The 16,082-nt window shown below is 38.0% G+C and overlaps 1 protein-coding gene across 1 annotated transcript in view; it reads right to left on the bottom strand.

The window, feature by feature from the left end:
• MACC1 (MET transcriptional regulator MACC1) overlaps positions 1-9,946 on the bottom strand; it is an 86,468-nt gene extending 76,522 nt beyond the window's left edge. Inside the window, exon 1 of the mRNA XM_020868928.2 lies at positions 9,801-9,946. The gene's annotated coding sequence lies outside the window, so the exon portion shown is untranslated. The remainder of the gene's footprint in view (positions 1-9,800) is intronic.
• Positions 9,947-16,082: the final 6,136 nt, after the last annotated feature.

Below are 16,082 nucleotides of genomic sequence, written 5' to 3'. Positions count from 1 at the left end.
AGTCTTTTAGTTGAATCTACATATATATGAATAAATATTATAGATTGTAAAATAGGCTGTATTAGAAACTACAAATGCCAGCAAATTTGGAAAACTCAGCAGTGGCCACAGGACTGGAAAAGGTCAGTTTTCATTCCAATCCCTAAGAAAGGCAATGCCAAAGAATGCTAAAACTACCGCACAATTGCACTCATCTCACACGCTAGCAAAGTAATGCTCAGAATTCTCCAAGCCAGGCTTCAACAGTACATGAACCATGAACTTCCAGATGTTCAAGTTGGATTTATAAAAGGCAGAAGAACAAGAGATCAAATTGCCAACATCCGGTGGATCATTGGAAAAGCAAGAGAGTTCCAGAAAAACACCTACTATCTGCTTTATTGACTATGCCAAAGTCTTTGACTGTGTGGATCACAATGAACTGTGGAAAATTCTGAAAGAGATGGGAATACCAGACCTCCTGACCTGCCTCCTGAGAAATCTGTATGCAGGTCAGTGAGCAACAGTTAGAACTAGACATGGAACAACAGACTGGTTCCAAATCAAGAAAGGAGTATGTCAAGGCTGTATATTGTCACACTGCTTATTTAACTTACATGCAGAGGACATCATGAGAAATGCTGGGCTGGACGAAGCACAGCTGGAATCAAGATTGCTGGGAGAAATATCAATAACCTCAGATATGCAGATGACACCATCCTTATGGCAGAAAGTGAAGAACTAAAGAGCCTCTTGATGAAAGTGAAAGAGGAGAGTGAAAAAGTTGGCTTAAAACTCAACATTTAGAAAATGAAGATCATGGTATTCAGTCCCTTCACTTCATGGCAAAGAGATGGGGAAACAATGGAAACAGTGAGTGACTTTACTTTTGGGGGCTCCAAAATCACTGCAGATGGTGACTGAAGTCATGAAATTAAAGGATGCTTGCTCCTTTGAAGGAAAGCTAGACAGCATATTAAAAAGCAGAGACATTACTTTACCAACAAAGGTCTGTCTAGTCAAGGCTATGGTTTTTCCAGTAGTCATGTATGGACATGAGAATGGGACTATAAAGAAAGCTGAGCGCCAAAGAATTTATGCTTTTGACCTGTGGTGTTGGAAAAGACTCTTGAGAGTCCCTTGGATTGCAAGGAGATCCAACGAGTCCATCCTAAAGGAAATCAGTCCTGAGTGTTCATTGGAAGGACTGATGCTAAACCTAAAACTCCAATACTTTGGCCACTTCATGCAAAGAACTGACTCACTGGAAAAGACCCTGATGCTGGGAAAGATTGAAGGCAGGAGGAGAAGGGGATGACAAAGGATGAGGTGGTTGGATGATATCACTGACTCAATGGACACAAGTTTGAGTAACTCCGGGAGTTGGTGATGGACAGGGAAGCCTGGTGTGCTGCAGTCCATGGGGTCACGAAGAGTCTGACGATTGAGCAACTGAACTGACTGAGAAACTAGAAATAAGACTTGTCCCCACCAATCCAGTAACATGAGATGAGCAAATCTCCCTTCCCTTAGGGATTTCTAGATTTTAGGATATCCCCCATTGTATTTTGAAAGTAGAGTGAAGCTGATTTTTTTTATCTTCTTGCCTTGAGGGTCAACCAGTGTGATTTAGAGGAAAGAACAGGGGACCTGGAATCCAAGAAGCCAATCTAAACCTCTTTGATTCTAGATTTTCGTATTTATTAAGTGGGAACAATAACTATAACTTTCCCCTATGTTTTGTGAGAATTAAATGGTTTAATGTCTGTGATAGGGACCAAAAATTCTGTGATTTAGGGAATATTCTATATCTGCTTTGTCAAATCACATAATCAATAGTTACTTGTAGCTACTGAACATTTGAAATAAGGCTAATGCAAATGAGAAACTAAATTTTTCATTTTAGCTAATTTTAATTAACCTAAATTTTAACTAGTTTAATTAATTTTGATTTTAAAAGACACATTACCATACTGAACTACCATACTAGAAATACTCTCTATACTCTGTCTATAGTAGTTTTAGTTTCAGTTATTCTTACTTCAAGTTAATTACTCTGTTCTGGAAATTCATAGATATATTGTCTTTGCTTAAGAATGAGAGTTTCCCTTACATATAGGCAAATATATATGTAACCATTTTAAACAATTTGTGAGATGAATCAGAATGCAATTGTATTTTTGTCCACTGCTTTCCTTTTAAAAATGTATTCACTGGGGGGAGTTTTTCCCAATACCACTGATGAAAATTCCCCAGTTGGCCCCATGTATCTTTTGGTTACTCTGAGATTTAAAGAAAATTCTGTGGTTATTTAGAGTTGCAAAATACAGTTTTGATTCATGAATTAGAATGCCCCATCCAATATTTCCATCAGCGTACTAACATTGTGGTGTATGACCGATCTCCCTGCTCTCGTGCCCTGCAAGTCTACAGGCTTCTGGGGAGGGAGTGCTGTGCGCACCTTCTCTTTTTCTACCTCACTTCCTCCGTCACCCAACTTGCAAGCTCCTGTTACTGAAGCCTCCAAAATTGGGGAACAGGGAAGAAAAAGGAGAAATAAAACAGAACATTTTACTCTATTAGTGTGATTGAAAGTTGGCTTTGTCTCTGCAGCGTTTATTACTGACACTGTGTATGGGGTGAGTGTGTGCACACGTACAAAAGTGAGCTTTGGGGAATCCTCAGAAGCTTATGACTGTACCACCTGTGAACTGAGCAACACATCTAATTCTTCTGTTAGAGAGGTCCCCCTCAGCTCTGGTTTTCTAGAGGAAAACACATTAAGCTTTCCAGGAGTATATAGCAAAGCCACTTCCTCCAAGTTTGAGATAAAAAAGGCCATCCCTCACGTCTACCTCTCCACACTGGGTTAGCTCTTCAAAAATCATTCTCATAAAATCCTCTCAGTCTTTTATTCTTCCTTTATTTTTCTTTATAACCTGGAGGTGGGTGAGGAGTCAACAACTGTGAAAATATCCCCAACTTGGGATTTTAGTCAGAAAACAGTTATCTTAGAATCTTGGCCAAATTTTCCAATTTAACCTCCTTGGCCACTGTTGCTCTGTTAACTGTAGCCAAAGACTAGAAATTACATAAAAATCATTAATATGAGACCAATAAACACCTTTGGCATATCCATAGCCATTGTGGGAAAAAATAATGTGGTCTTCTCATATGCAATGATATGGGTCAATCACTGAAATATATTAAGTAAAAAAAGGAAAGGCACTAGACATTCCATATGTTTACAATATTTCTTACTGGAAAGAGTTGGAAAAAACTGACAGCTGCCATGCCATACTTATGAGGAGAGAATTCACAGATGAAAAATCTGAAACCTGGAGATTCAGCTTACTTCACGTTCTATATGCTAACATATTATTTGCATTTTTTTTATTGTGGCAAGAATTACTTTACATTTTTTCTTTAATATCTTTGTAAATATATTTACATACTTAGTAAGGCCTCTATTCATTGCTTAATTTTTTAAAGTTTTTCTATTTGGCACAAAGTCTCCAACATCTTTTTTCAGCCCTGGCATATTCTGACACAATTGCATCTACATCCAAGTGAAATGCCCTTCCCAAATAACTGACCAAGTCATTTCTAAATAAGATTTGGAAACTTGAATGAAACACCATGGACTGAATAAATGAGTCTATATTTTTCCATAAATAGGTGAGCTATAACATACTTTTTTTTTAACACATGATAATACAGAAAAATAGGCTGGATTACAGGCAGAACATAAAAATATATCCATACTGGATGCTTGCAATCTACATGTAAATACTGAGGAATTAACCTTTATAACTAGAAAACAATGTTCAATTATTGATATTCAAAAACAATGTTTTTATTGAATTTTCACTTTATTAAAACCATCCAAAAAGAGAATGGTTTAGTAAGCAGAGATTGTTCACTTTGCTTGAAACTTGCTATTTTTCAAGTAGCAAAGGATAAAGAGCCTTCTCCTAGCACTCTAGTTTGAGGATTGAGAATTATATTTATGTATAGGTATTGAGGAGAAAATTTCAGAAAATTAAAGAGTTTGATATATGAAATGATATGTCAACTAATAAAATTTATTTTCTTTTGAACATTAAAAAACTGGAAGGGAGACCTACCTAAAGTTTTACTCTGATAAATTTTCATAAGGTCAAAACTGGATACTTTCTTATATCTCCTTCCATGGTCCCCCCTCTTCTCACCACACACTCCAGCCTCTGTTAGGCTTTCCTATCCTTTGCAACCCCCACCTTATTTCTCACATAGCATTATCAACTGTATACACATGCTTATCACTCCCTCAATCTTTGTATCCCCAGGACTAAGTAAAGCTCAGGGTGAATTAATATTTGCGTGCTCAGTTGCTTCAGTCATGCCCAACTCTGTATGACCCTACAGACCGTCACCTGCCAGGCTCCTCTGTCCATGGGATTCTCCAGGCAAAAATACTGGAGTGGGTTGCCATGCCCTCCTCCTGGGGATCTTCCCGACCCAGGGACCGAACCCTGTCCTTATGTTTCCTGCATTGGCAGACGGGGTTTTACCACTGGAGACACCTGGGAAGCCCACGAAATAGTATTTACTGAATAAATAAATGAATAATGCCACACCCACAGTGACTCACACTGATTCCTCACTGCCTTCAGAATAAAGTGCACAATTCTTAGGCTGATATTTGAAAGTGCTTCATAATTATAAGCAATCTATCTTTCCAACCTTATTTCCTTCATCTTTTGCCCCCAATTCCCCAAATACTACATCACCAAGCACACTTACCTATGGGGAGAGATGGCGTCTTTTTTGTTCACTGCTGTGTCCCACAGTTTAGGTCAGTGCCTCACACACAACAGATGTTCAGAAATTATCTGTTGAGTTAATGGCCGAATAAATTAACTTTACCAAATATATTTTGTATTTTCCATTTCCTTTTATTTTATAAGTAGCTACCCCCTTTATTTTTGCTTCTTTAACTTCCTTTCTCTAATTTCCAAGGCTCAGTAAAGTTTGATCACTTATGAGAAACATTTACAGGTTTCCTAGGCAAAATTAAATTCTCTCCATACAAATATAGACTTATTTGACACTTATCAACACTTCTTTATGCTCTTTTGATCTTATTAAACAGTGGCTAGATTTTAAACTTTTGGGAGTTTAAGACTATGATACTCTCATGTCTCTTTTTCCAGTCTGTTCCCACCTACCTTTTATCACTTTTCTTAGCTGGAATAGCCTAGAGTAGATACAAATTCTGCCACCTCTTACTATTGACATGGTATTTCCGTGAATCAGTTTCTTTATCTCTAAAACTGGCAGAACATCATTATCTTAACCCTCAAATTAATTAAGTAATATATTTTAATTAAGGGGCTTAAGACAGTATTTGGAACATGGTATCATTATTAATACAAAAGTGAAAAGGCTGGCTTAAAACTCAACATTCAAAAAACGAAGATGATGGCATCCAGTCCCATCTTCATTGCAAATAGATGGGGAAAAAGTGGAAACAGTGGCAGATTTTATTTTCTTGGGCTTGAAAATCACTGTGAACAGTGACTACAGCCATGAAATTAAGACTTGCTCCTTGGAAGGAAAGTTATGACAAACCTAGACAGAGTATTAAAAAGTAGATACATCACTTGGCCAACAAAGGTCCAACAGTCATGTATGGATGTGAGAGTTGGACCATAAAGAAGGCTGATTTAAAAAAAAAAGAAGAAAGCTGAGCACCAAAGAATTGATGCTTTCAAATTGTGGTGCTGGAGAAGACTCTTGAAAGTCCCCTAGACAGCAAGGATATCAAACCAGTCAATCCTAAAGGAAATCAACCCTGAATATTCATTGGAAGGACTGATGCTGAAGCTGAAACTTCAATACTTCGGCCACCTGTTTGAAAGAACTGACTCACTGGAAAAGACCCCAATGCTGATAAAGATTGAAGGCACAAGAAGTGGGTAGCAGAGGAAGAGATGGTTAGATAGCATCAGTGACTCAAAGGACATGAATTAGAGCAAATTGTGGGAAATAGCGAAGGCCAGGGAAGCCCACTGTGCGTGGAGTCACAAAGAGTCGGGCACAACTTAGTGACTGAACAACAACAATGTCTACTAAATAGAAAATTCAGTTGCTCTTTCACACCATAGGTTGAGAAACAAAGAAGTTGATTTAAGATCAAATTTTGCACTATATTTTAGAGATTACAATGCTACAAACATATCTGAGTCTCCAGGATGCCACAAGTATCTGGCTTTCAGTTACATCTGGAGATTATTTATTTAGAGCATTTAAGATAAATAAGTATCTTGAGATTAGGGAGAAATAGGAATTCTCCTTCATTGTCTATGAACAAAATATAGGATAAATATTTTAGAAGGTAACTCATCAGTATCTCATAAATTTGAAGATATACATGATTATGGTTCAGCAACTCTACAAAATATTCACTAGGATAAATCTTACATTTGTATACAACTGGCACATATAAGAATATTATTTATAATTCTACTTATGATAGCAAAATACTGCTATGCTGCTATGAAAACTAATAAGTTGTGCTACAAAAATCAATATGGATTATCCTTAAAAGTACGAGGTTAAAAGAACCGAGCAAGTTGCAGATGAACACTGTATACTCTAAGGTTCATATAAAATCTTTCAACTTTAAAACAAGCTTATATAATATTTATGGATATGTTCACATGGCAGTAGAAATAGTAAAATATAAAAATAAAGGCAGATAAAAGAATAAAAGCACACAATAGAGAGAGAATCTACAAAGACTGAAAAGCAGTGACTGCTGAGGTAGGAGAGTGAGAAACAGAACCAGGTAGAGCAGTTGGTTTTTTTTTAATTTCTAAATTTTTTTTTTTTGCTAGGCTGGAAGGTGAGTGTGCAAGGCTTTATGATATCTGTCTATCTTTAAATGGACATCTACTATGTACTGTATTTTTTCAGAAAAGTTCCAAATTAAGTGCTCTTCCCAATGGAAACAGAAGACACGAAAACTCCCCTCTACCATTCCTGGAAAGTAAACCTAGTGGTCGTTCTCCTGGCTAGAGATGATGTTTCTGTTTCTTCCCAGGAAGGCTCCTACAAAGAAGCTTCATCACTGAGCAAGGTGGTGACTATAGTAATCAAGAGAGAAACCCTAAGGCAAAATAAAGCTGTCGAAGCAGTCAGTCTAATCTTCTTTCCCCTTTCCATCCCTAGATACCTGGAGATTCTCTTTCTTCAGCATGCTTCTATGAGTGAGGCAGGAGGAAGAACAGAACTAAGTTTCATTTTACTGAAGGAGGTGCTTGCTTGCTGTCTCTATTTCTCTGGCCAATTCTGCTGGCTCTCTAGAATTCCAATTCCACATGATTAACAACACAGTTTACCTTTCCACTGAAAGGTCAGCTTAGCTCCAATTTCAAATTGCCTGAGACACATTTCCCCCACAAGAACTAGCTCCCTCTCTTTTGCTTCAGTATTACTGTTATTCTCTCAGGGCCAAGCTTAAAAACTCAAAAGCATTTTGACTGTTATCATTTATTATTATTAAATTATTATTGTTGTTTTGTTATTGAATTCCCATCCCCCTCTTCCCTTTTCATTCCCAGCACCTGTTATTTATTCCAGACACTATGAACTCCCCTTCCCCTGAGATTCTGGGTATGTATTTCTTCCATGTTCAGGGAAGTCATTACACTTTGTTTTTGACTCACATTCAAGTTTTCAAATTTATTTTTTTCTGTCCTCTAATTATTACAGTTCAAGCAAAGATTTACGGAAACTTCTTTAATCTCATGATCCTGAGTGTCTAAGCAGTAGGAATGAACCAACAGTGAGGCCAGGAATGACTTGAGTGATTGATGGATTAGCACTTTCTGCCTTTGGCTATTTATTAGCACATACCTCCTCTAGTGGAATAGGATCCCCTCAAGGGCTATGCCTCAGTCAGTCTAACCCCAAAGCCCAGCCCAGTGGAAGCACATTGTAGGACTGCTAGAAGTAACTGTTAAGTGAATAAATGACATTTCCTAGAGACAGTAGACTACAGATGACATTCAACAGCAAAAGTAATGCCCTTTTAGATAGCATATTATATTTATCAACTGATTCTGCAGCTTTCCTTCTCCTTTGTTTTCAGTCTGGACTTCCTGACATAGTTCCTGAGAAAGTTTACATTTAAATGATATATCCCATGCAAAACTTTACACACTTGTCACAAATACCAGTTACTATCACCTTCAGTTATCACCAAATACCATAGAAGACACATAGTTTTAACAGACAGCTAGGCATTGGTGTAGTCTTTCAAGAGAAGATTTTCCAAAAATTCAACCATGACATACTTTCACTGTATGTCATTAAATTTAAAATCAGTTTAATTTCAAATTGCCTTTTGTCCTCCAAATTAGCTAATATATTTTAAGACAGGATGGTGTTTAACAGATCCTGTCTTAATAGTCTTTATTACCTCTAAGACAGACACATAAAATTATCTGTTTATAAATTAGCTCCAGGGAAGGTAAGAACACAAAAATAAATAAAACATTTAAGCTGTTTCTAAAGTGTTCAACTAAGTTGTAATCAAACTATGACTTCACAATTCCTACATTCTGTATGGTAATGATGAAATCTCACTATTATGAATTAATCACATAATTAAGTTATGGAGGATGTAAAAGGATCTCCACAAAAGTAGTGATGACTTTAAGAATACAGCAAAATTGCATTATCCTCTCTGTTAATTATTATTACATAAAAACCAGAGATTAACACAGGTGATCCAATATCAACCCTAAAATTATACCCACTGAAAATGGATTTAGACATGTTTTAAGGAGTCAGAGATACTTTCATAAATAAGAGGCACCAGAATTCTCACTACGCACTCCTTGATCTGTTTTTTTTTTAATTGTGGTAAAAACACATAATGTAAAATTTACCATCTTAACCAACTGTAAGTGTAGAGCAAGTGTAGAGTACGGTTAAGTATATTTACATTATTGTGCAATCAATCTTTAGAACATTTTCAAATTGCAAAACTGAAACTCGTTACCTACTAAATATTTCCTATTTCTCCCTTTCCCTAGTCCCTGGCAACCACTATTCTACTTTCTGTTTCCATGAATTTGACTACTCTTAATACATCATATAAGTGGAATCCTACAATAAATTATCCCTTTAATCTGTTTTTGAAGCTGAATTGAAACTTCATTATGAAGAAAGTCCACCCTCCAGTAGCTATTGTCTATGCATCTATTCAGCATAATGCATAAAACTCATTTATACTATTAACCCAATGAGGTAGGTTTTATACCTACCTTACAAGTGTGGAAATGGGGGCTCCACAAGGTGAAATATTGTGCCAAAGTTCACACATCTAATAAGAAGTGGAGCCACTGAATCTAACTTTATCTGACTTTAACATCCACAGTCTTTTCAACACAGCTGTTGCCTTTTGAAATATTTAAAAGTTTCAAAGCATTTCAACCATCCACATATTTGATGTAAGTCAAAGTGGGGTTCTATTGTTGTTGTTGTTGTTTATACCTGACTTTGAATGTAGCATGTCTTATTGTTCTTTTCATAAATTATTTCATCCTATGCCATGTCTCAGGTATTAGTTTATTTTATGTGTTAAAATTTATTCTAAACCATGTCCCACAAACCCACAGAGTATCAATTACCTTCTCTTTTTCTTTCCCAAGAAGGCCTTGGGAAGGAAGAAACATTTACTTTATTCAATTGTTTTGGAAATGACACAATTTCCTATTTGCACCATGTATCAGTAGAGAAAAGAATTAATTTTTAAAAGCAGCACTTACAATTGCAGAAATGAACCCCAGTCTCTTCAGTTCAGGAACATTATTTGGTAGAGTGAATGGAAGCCTTTCTACCCCAAACCAAGGACTCCTTCCAAACGTGCCTTGCTCTGTATGTGGCGCCTGAACTCTTACTTACTAAGCCACCTGGGACTAGGAGTCCCTGTGGTATGGCTCCAGGCTGCTCAACCGGAAACCCTAAAAGGGAGAAGAACTACAATACCCACAATTCAAATTTCTCACCTGAAACTGGGAGAAGAGGGTGCAGCTTGCTCTGGGAAGGTGGAAAAGCAAAGCAAAAAGTAAACATGCATGTACTGGGTGGGTATATCTAAGAACAACTTGTAAATATGAAATTATTTCTATAAAAGGAAACAAAAAAAGGTTTGATGTTTGCCAACAAGTAAGAGGGTGCCCTCACTGTTGGAACGAACTAAAAAGACTTTATGCAAACAAATCCTCATTCAGCTGTGCAACCTGCCACACCAGATTCTCTTTCAGTGATTCAGGGCAGAGGATGCCTCATTACCTTGTGCAACAGGTGAATGAGAACTTCCCAGGTAAATCCTGAAAGCCTCTAGTTAATCCTGCATCAGTATTGTGATTGTCACTCACAGGTGCTAAAGGATATAATAGAAACATTTTACCCTTCAATTTCCAAATGCCCTAGATTACTTTAAATGTGATTTTAAAATGTGAACAAGATGAAACTTGTTGATATTTTCTATCATTTTCCTTTCCATTCCTTGATTTTGTGTTTTCCTTCTGTGCATTCCAGCATTACCTCTGATTGCTCAAAACTCAAAAATAAGAAAATTGGAAGGAAAAATTAAAAAAAAGAAATTTTAAAACTTGGGTAAAATTAAAGGTGCAATAATTGTTTCACTTCTTTGCAACACTGGGAAAGTGTTAGAAACAAACAAACAAAACCTAAAAAATGTATCCTCACCATTTATTCATACAGCATCTGACTCTAGCCTTTTCTTTCTCATTAGAAACAAACCATAAAATGGTTATAGACAAGTCCTGGTCTCAACCCAAAAACCTAATGGAAGGATTCAGCTAAAGCAAGCAGATGGCAGAATGGTGACAAAGAATTTTTTTTTCCATTTTCTGCACTTTCTCTTTCCCTGCCTCCCCACTAAGGAAATGGGTTTCATGTGGCCAAACCTACTTGATCCACCCAGAGCTCTTTTGAAGTTTCCCCTTGGGTCATTCCACAATTCAAACTGAGTCATTCTATTTCCTTTGCCACAGATCTCCCAATCTCCTGACCAGAACCTAACTTGCCCTTATGGCATTTATATTATTTTCAAAACAAACAGTTTTCTGTTTCCCTAAACCCTACAGATTTTGTTCTCCATGCTGTTTCTTCTCTCTGAAATGCTATTTTCCCAACTTTAAATGTTCAGATCCTTCCTTTCTTTCAAAGCTCAGTGAAAAAAAAAAATTCTTTTCTAAGAAGCCCTTGCCAGTCTGTCCTAATCTGAATTATTTTCTCTCCTAACAAATTTCATATATTATCTAGCCCTCTCATAACAGATTTTATGCCTTATTCCATTGGTGTGTGTGTGTGTGTGTGTGTGTGTGTGTGTGTGTGTGTGTATATGTGGTCTTATCTTCCAATTTGAAGATAAGATCTTATTTTATTCCCACTCACTTACTCAGTGATTTACATGTAAATGTTTCTGATAAAACAACCAATGAATGAAGTAACTGAGGTATTTACTCCAAGCTGGATAATACCATCTTTATCTCTCCCAGGAAATATTTGCATTTAAAGATCCCTTTAAATACCTAGGAGGAATACTGATCTCAGAATGCTCCTGTGGTCTAGTCTGGTGCAGCTTTCACACTCTCTATTTGCAGAATGGTATGGTACTAAGTCTATCAATTTCACTCCTGTCAGTACCTGAAATGAACACTTTACTGGATCAGAACTAATTGTTTTACCAGTTCTGCTCCGTGCTGTGCACTTAGCTTGCTAACAGCTTCCCAAAGACTGGCCCTCAGTCCCATAACTGCATCTTGGTTGGAGACACGGACATGCCACCATCTACAGTTTTTGATCAGCTCCAGTGTTTCTGGTTCCCTTCCCCTACAATCTAATCTCATGGTTCTGAAGTGAAAACTCTGCCCTTTAGACTTCTTTAAATAATTCTTAATCACTGATCTCTCCCACCCAGGAAGGGAATTCTTTCAGTAGTTGTTAGTTCCTTACATGTCTACTTCTATAGAATTCTCCCAGTCTTCACGCACTCTGCTATGTAGTCTAGCTGTCAGCCACTGTGGAGGAAGTGAACCTTCTAGATTCTGCTGACACACAGTGAGATATCTGTGGATCATCAGACACAAAGGCAGGCTAGTGAAGGTGACTGTTGGTCAGGAGAGTCTTCCCAACTGTCCTCTAATATATCTTAAGGACTTCTAGCCCCTCATCCTGCCTGTGTGCATACAAGCTATCTAAAATTGGGCAGGGAATTCATCCTCAACACAGTTCAGAGTTGCTTCCTTAAGCATGTCTTTTCTGATCCATTTACCCCAGTCTTAACCCCTTACATGTTTCTTGTACTAATTTACACAAATGTCTGGCTGAGTTGATATTTTGTTAATGCTAAACCAAGTTGTTTTCATTTCTACCCTGAAATCATGATCACTTGCAGCCACAAGATTTTTTGCACCTAAAAATTAAGTAGAATATGGATATCTGTTATTTCCTGACAGATAGTATAAAAGTATAGAAAGCCAGCCCTTTCCACCCCAGTGTGTGGAAAGAAGAAAGCCAGAGGGTGAGCGGAACTCTAAGAGGGCTTCAGTTGAAACAGTGGCTCAGTAGATAAAGAATCACCTGCAGTGCAGGAGATGCAGGAGACACAGTTTCGACACTTGGGTTGGGACGATCCCCTGGAGAAGGGCATGGCAACCCACTCCAATATTCTTGCCTGGAGAATCCCATGGACACAGGAGCTTGGGCATGCTACAGCCCATGGGGTTCCAGAGAGTTGGACACAACTGAAGCGACTGAGCATGCACACACATGCACCCTAGGTACTGAAAAGTGAAATATATCAGGTGCAGAGCCTCCATGTTCAATCACACAGCTGACACCACTGTATTCTTTGCCCGGCTAGGAGAGCTATTCAGGACCTGACACCATATTCTTCATTGTGGGAACATGAAGGTGCCAAGTGGGCAAGTGGACATGCAGATACTAGGGGGTTAGGACAAAGAGGCTATATTATGCTTTGTGACCCAAGAAAAATGGTAAGGATCATATAATGGTGTCATGCTTGCACAACACTTCAAAAAGGCCTGTTGGTCAAGCACTAGAGTCAAAGCAAACTCCTCTATAGCAGGTGACTAGCCAGGACCCAGACAATATGACATGGCTTCAGATCCCCTTCTTTCCCCATACCATAACGTTAGGTCTGTCTTCCTATATACACTTAGGGACCATCTTAAAACTGAAGATGGAGGAGGAGAAACTAAAAGGCTAAGAGCCAAAAAGGAGTTATCCAAAAGATTATTTAAGCTAAAAGAGACAGTGAAGTATTAAACTGTGAGTTTAAAATCTGCTACACTCCATCCATACTTTAATGGTGACAATAACATGGAAGCCAAAATGCCAGTGACTCACTGTCCCAGCTAGCCTGGGAGGTTAGGGATTAGGGAAAGCACTGAGGGTGGCTAATCAGACACAGTTCTCTGGCACCTGGAATTAGGAACTGGAGACACAAAGAAGCAGAGACAGAGGAGAATCCACTCCTGAGGTGAACAGAGGGAGCTGAGAAAACAATGCTCTGTCTGGATGTGTTTGTCAGAGCCATGGAGTGTAGAATCCAGAACTCTCAGTAATGGTTCTGCAAACTGTGGTTTCTAGGGCTTAGCAGAAAAAACTAACATTCAATAACATAACCTTGTCTGTTGCTTTGTCTTCACAAGCCATGTGCCTGATTCTCTAGCCTTCAGCAATTGTGGGGCAAGAATTTGATGCATCCTTCTTCAATTTACATCAGCCAAGTTAAATTTCTATTGCTTGGAATTAAGAACATTGACTGATACATACGTTTAATGTAGTTCTTACCTCACCATAACAGATATTACCTCTGCTTACCCAACTTTATTAAGACTCCATCTGATCAAGGACTGGGTCTTATTTAATCCCTAAACATCCAAAAGCTCCACAGTATCTAGAAGTGGTAGATATTCATTGACCTAACTGAACCGACCTGTAAAATGAGGAAGGCTTGCTTAAAGTTTTTCTAACTTAAAAATTTTCTGACCACATGGAAGCTGTCAATTGCTCATTAATGCAGAGGTAACTTTTTTCTCGTAATACCAAATCTGATAGAGAGTTTAGACTTTAGTCCCTCTCTGTATTTGGTAGGGAGCAGAGCTAGGGACTCCTGGCACCCATAGGGGGAAATCAAACACAAAAAGTGGTTTGAATATGTCCACGGTGTTACTTAATAATCAAAAGGGGATTTTCTTGGTGTCCTTTAATGACCCATATTAAATATCACTCATGTTTCATCCCTATGTTTGGAACAAATATACTAGAAAGAGTGATAGGCAAAAGCCATATCCCTCCCCAACCCCCCATGATCAGATTCTTCCCCATATGAGGCTGTCTTGGAAAGGGAAAGGCCACTTTTGCAAATTTATAAGAAAGATCCCCCTGGAGTTTTTTCTCTGTCCTGTTTCGGTATGCCATTGACTCTTATATCCCTGGGCTGCCTATGACATCTGTTTTCTGGATCACTTTGTCCCTGAGTCATGATCATACTGCAACTTTCCCAAAACAGCTAATACTGTGCCATTTACCAGTTAATTTCAGTGAGTATCTCAAATCATAGAAAAATGTTAAGTTAGTCAGTCAGTCAGTCATGTCTGACTCTTTGTGACCCCATTGACTGTAGCCCACCAGACTCCTCTGTCCCTGGAATTCTTCAGGCAAGAATACTGGAGTGGGTTGCCATTTCCTTCTCCAGGGTATCTTCCCAACTCAGGGATCAAACACGGTTCTCCCGCATTGCAGGCAGACTCTACTGATTTAGCCACACCAGGGAAGCCCTTAAATGTTAGGGCCAAAGTTAATTTAGGTCACATTGATCCTAATTTCTCTAGATTAAGAAAATGAGCCAAGTTGTTCTTACAATTTCATAGTTTCCTTCATTACATCTTTCTGGCTCTTTACTCAAGCATAAGATGAATCATCCATAAATTGACCCCTGCCAAGCTGTAGTTTAGAAATCCACTGCTGTTTTCTTTCACTTGTTGCTTTCAGGATAGCACATAATGGAATATATGCCAACTGTTCACATGGTCATAAGATGTTTCCATGCTGCCCTTTTGCTACTAATCAACAACAGAGAATCCCCTGTGTAGTTTTTGATGGAATGTCTATGGATTACTTGCCTCATAACAGTAACCTAAATAATAGTCCATTTGTTGACTCCTCTGTATTTTTATTGGTATAACTGCCATCGTCATACCAAGATCACTCTGGAAAAATCTTCAGCTGTCTTTAAATCAATTTTCCTGGAACTTTTATGATTTTCCAGAAATCTTCCAAAGTATATATTTGTCATTAAGTCCTAGAAGAGTGTTGAATTTTGTGTCCCTTGATTAAAATGGTGATTTCTTTTGCACTCCATTAACAGATGTCTTTATGTCCTTATGTCTTTGTGTGTGTGTGTACAAAAATACAGATTACCTCACTCACTTTCAGGGGAAATAAGAGTTTATTCTGAGTTCCTGATATACCATATTGCAAGTTATTTGAGAATAAAATATCAACTTTAAATTTTACTCCATAAAGTTCACAATCTGTAAGCCAAGAAAAAGGGGAATGGCAAATATTCCTAATTCATACATGTTTTACTATCTATATTTATCTATATACCTATATCTATATATGGGGTTCCCAGGCGGCACAGTGGTAAAGAATCCATCTGCCAATGCAGGAGACGTGAGTTCGATCCCTGAGTCAGAAAGATTCCCTGGAGAAGGAAATGGCAACCCACTCCAGTATTCCTCCCTGGAGAATGCCATGGACAGAGGAGTCTGGCAGGTGATAGTCCACGGGGTGACCAAGAGTTGATGCAACTGAGCATGCATGCATGTCTGTATGTGTGTGTGTGTGTTTATGTTTCTTGAATATTTAAACACTTAACTTATGCACAAGAAGACACAGAACATTTTTTAATGTTAACATTGGAGAAGGAAATGGCAACCTACTCCAGTACTCTTGCCTGGAAAATCGCAAGGATGGAGAACCCTGAT

The sequence above is a fragment of the Odocoileus virginianus genome, chromosome 1, assembly GCF_023699985.2.
Source record: "Odocoileus virginianus isolate 20LAN1187 ecotype Illinois chromosome 1, Ovbor_1.2, whole genome shotgun sequence".
Lineage (NCBI taxonomy): Eukaryota > Metazoa > Chordata > Mammalia > Artiodactyla > Cervidae > Odocoileus > Odocoileus virginianus.
This window is presented reverse-complemented; position numbering and strand designations above follow the sequence as displayed.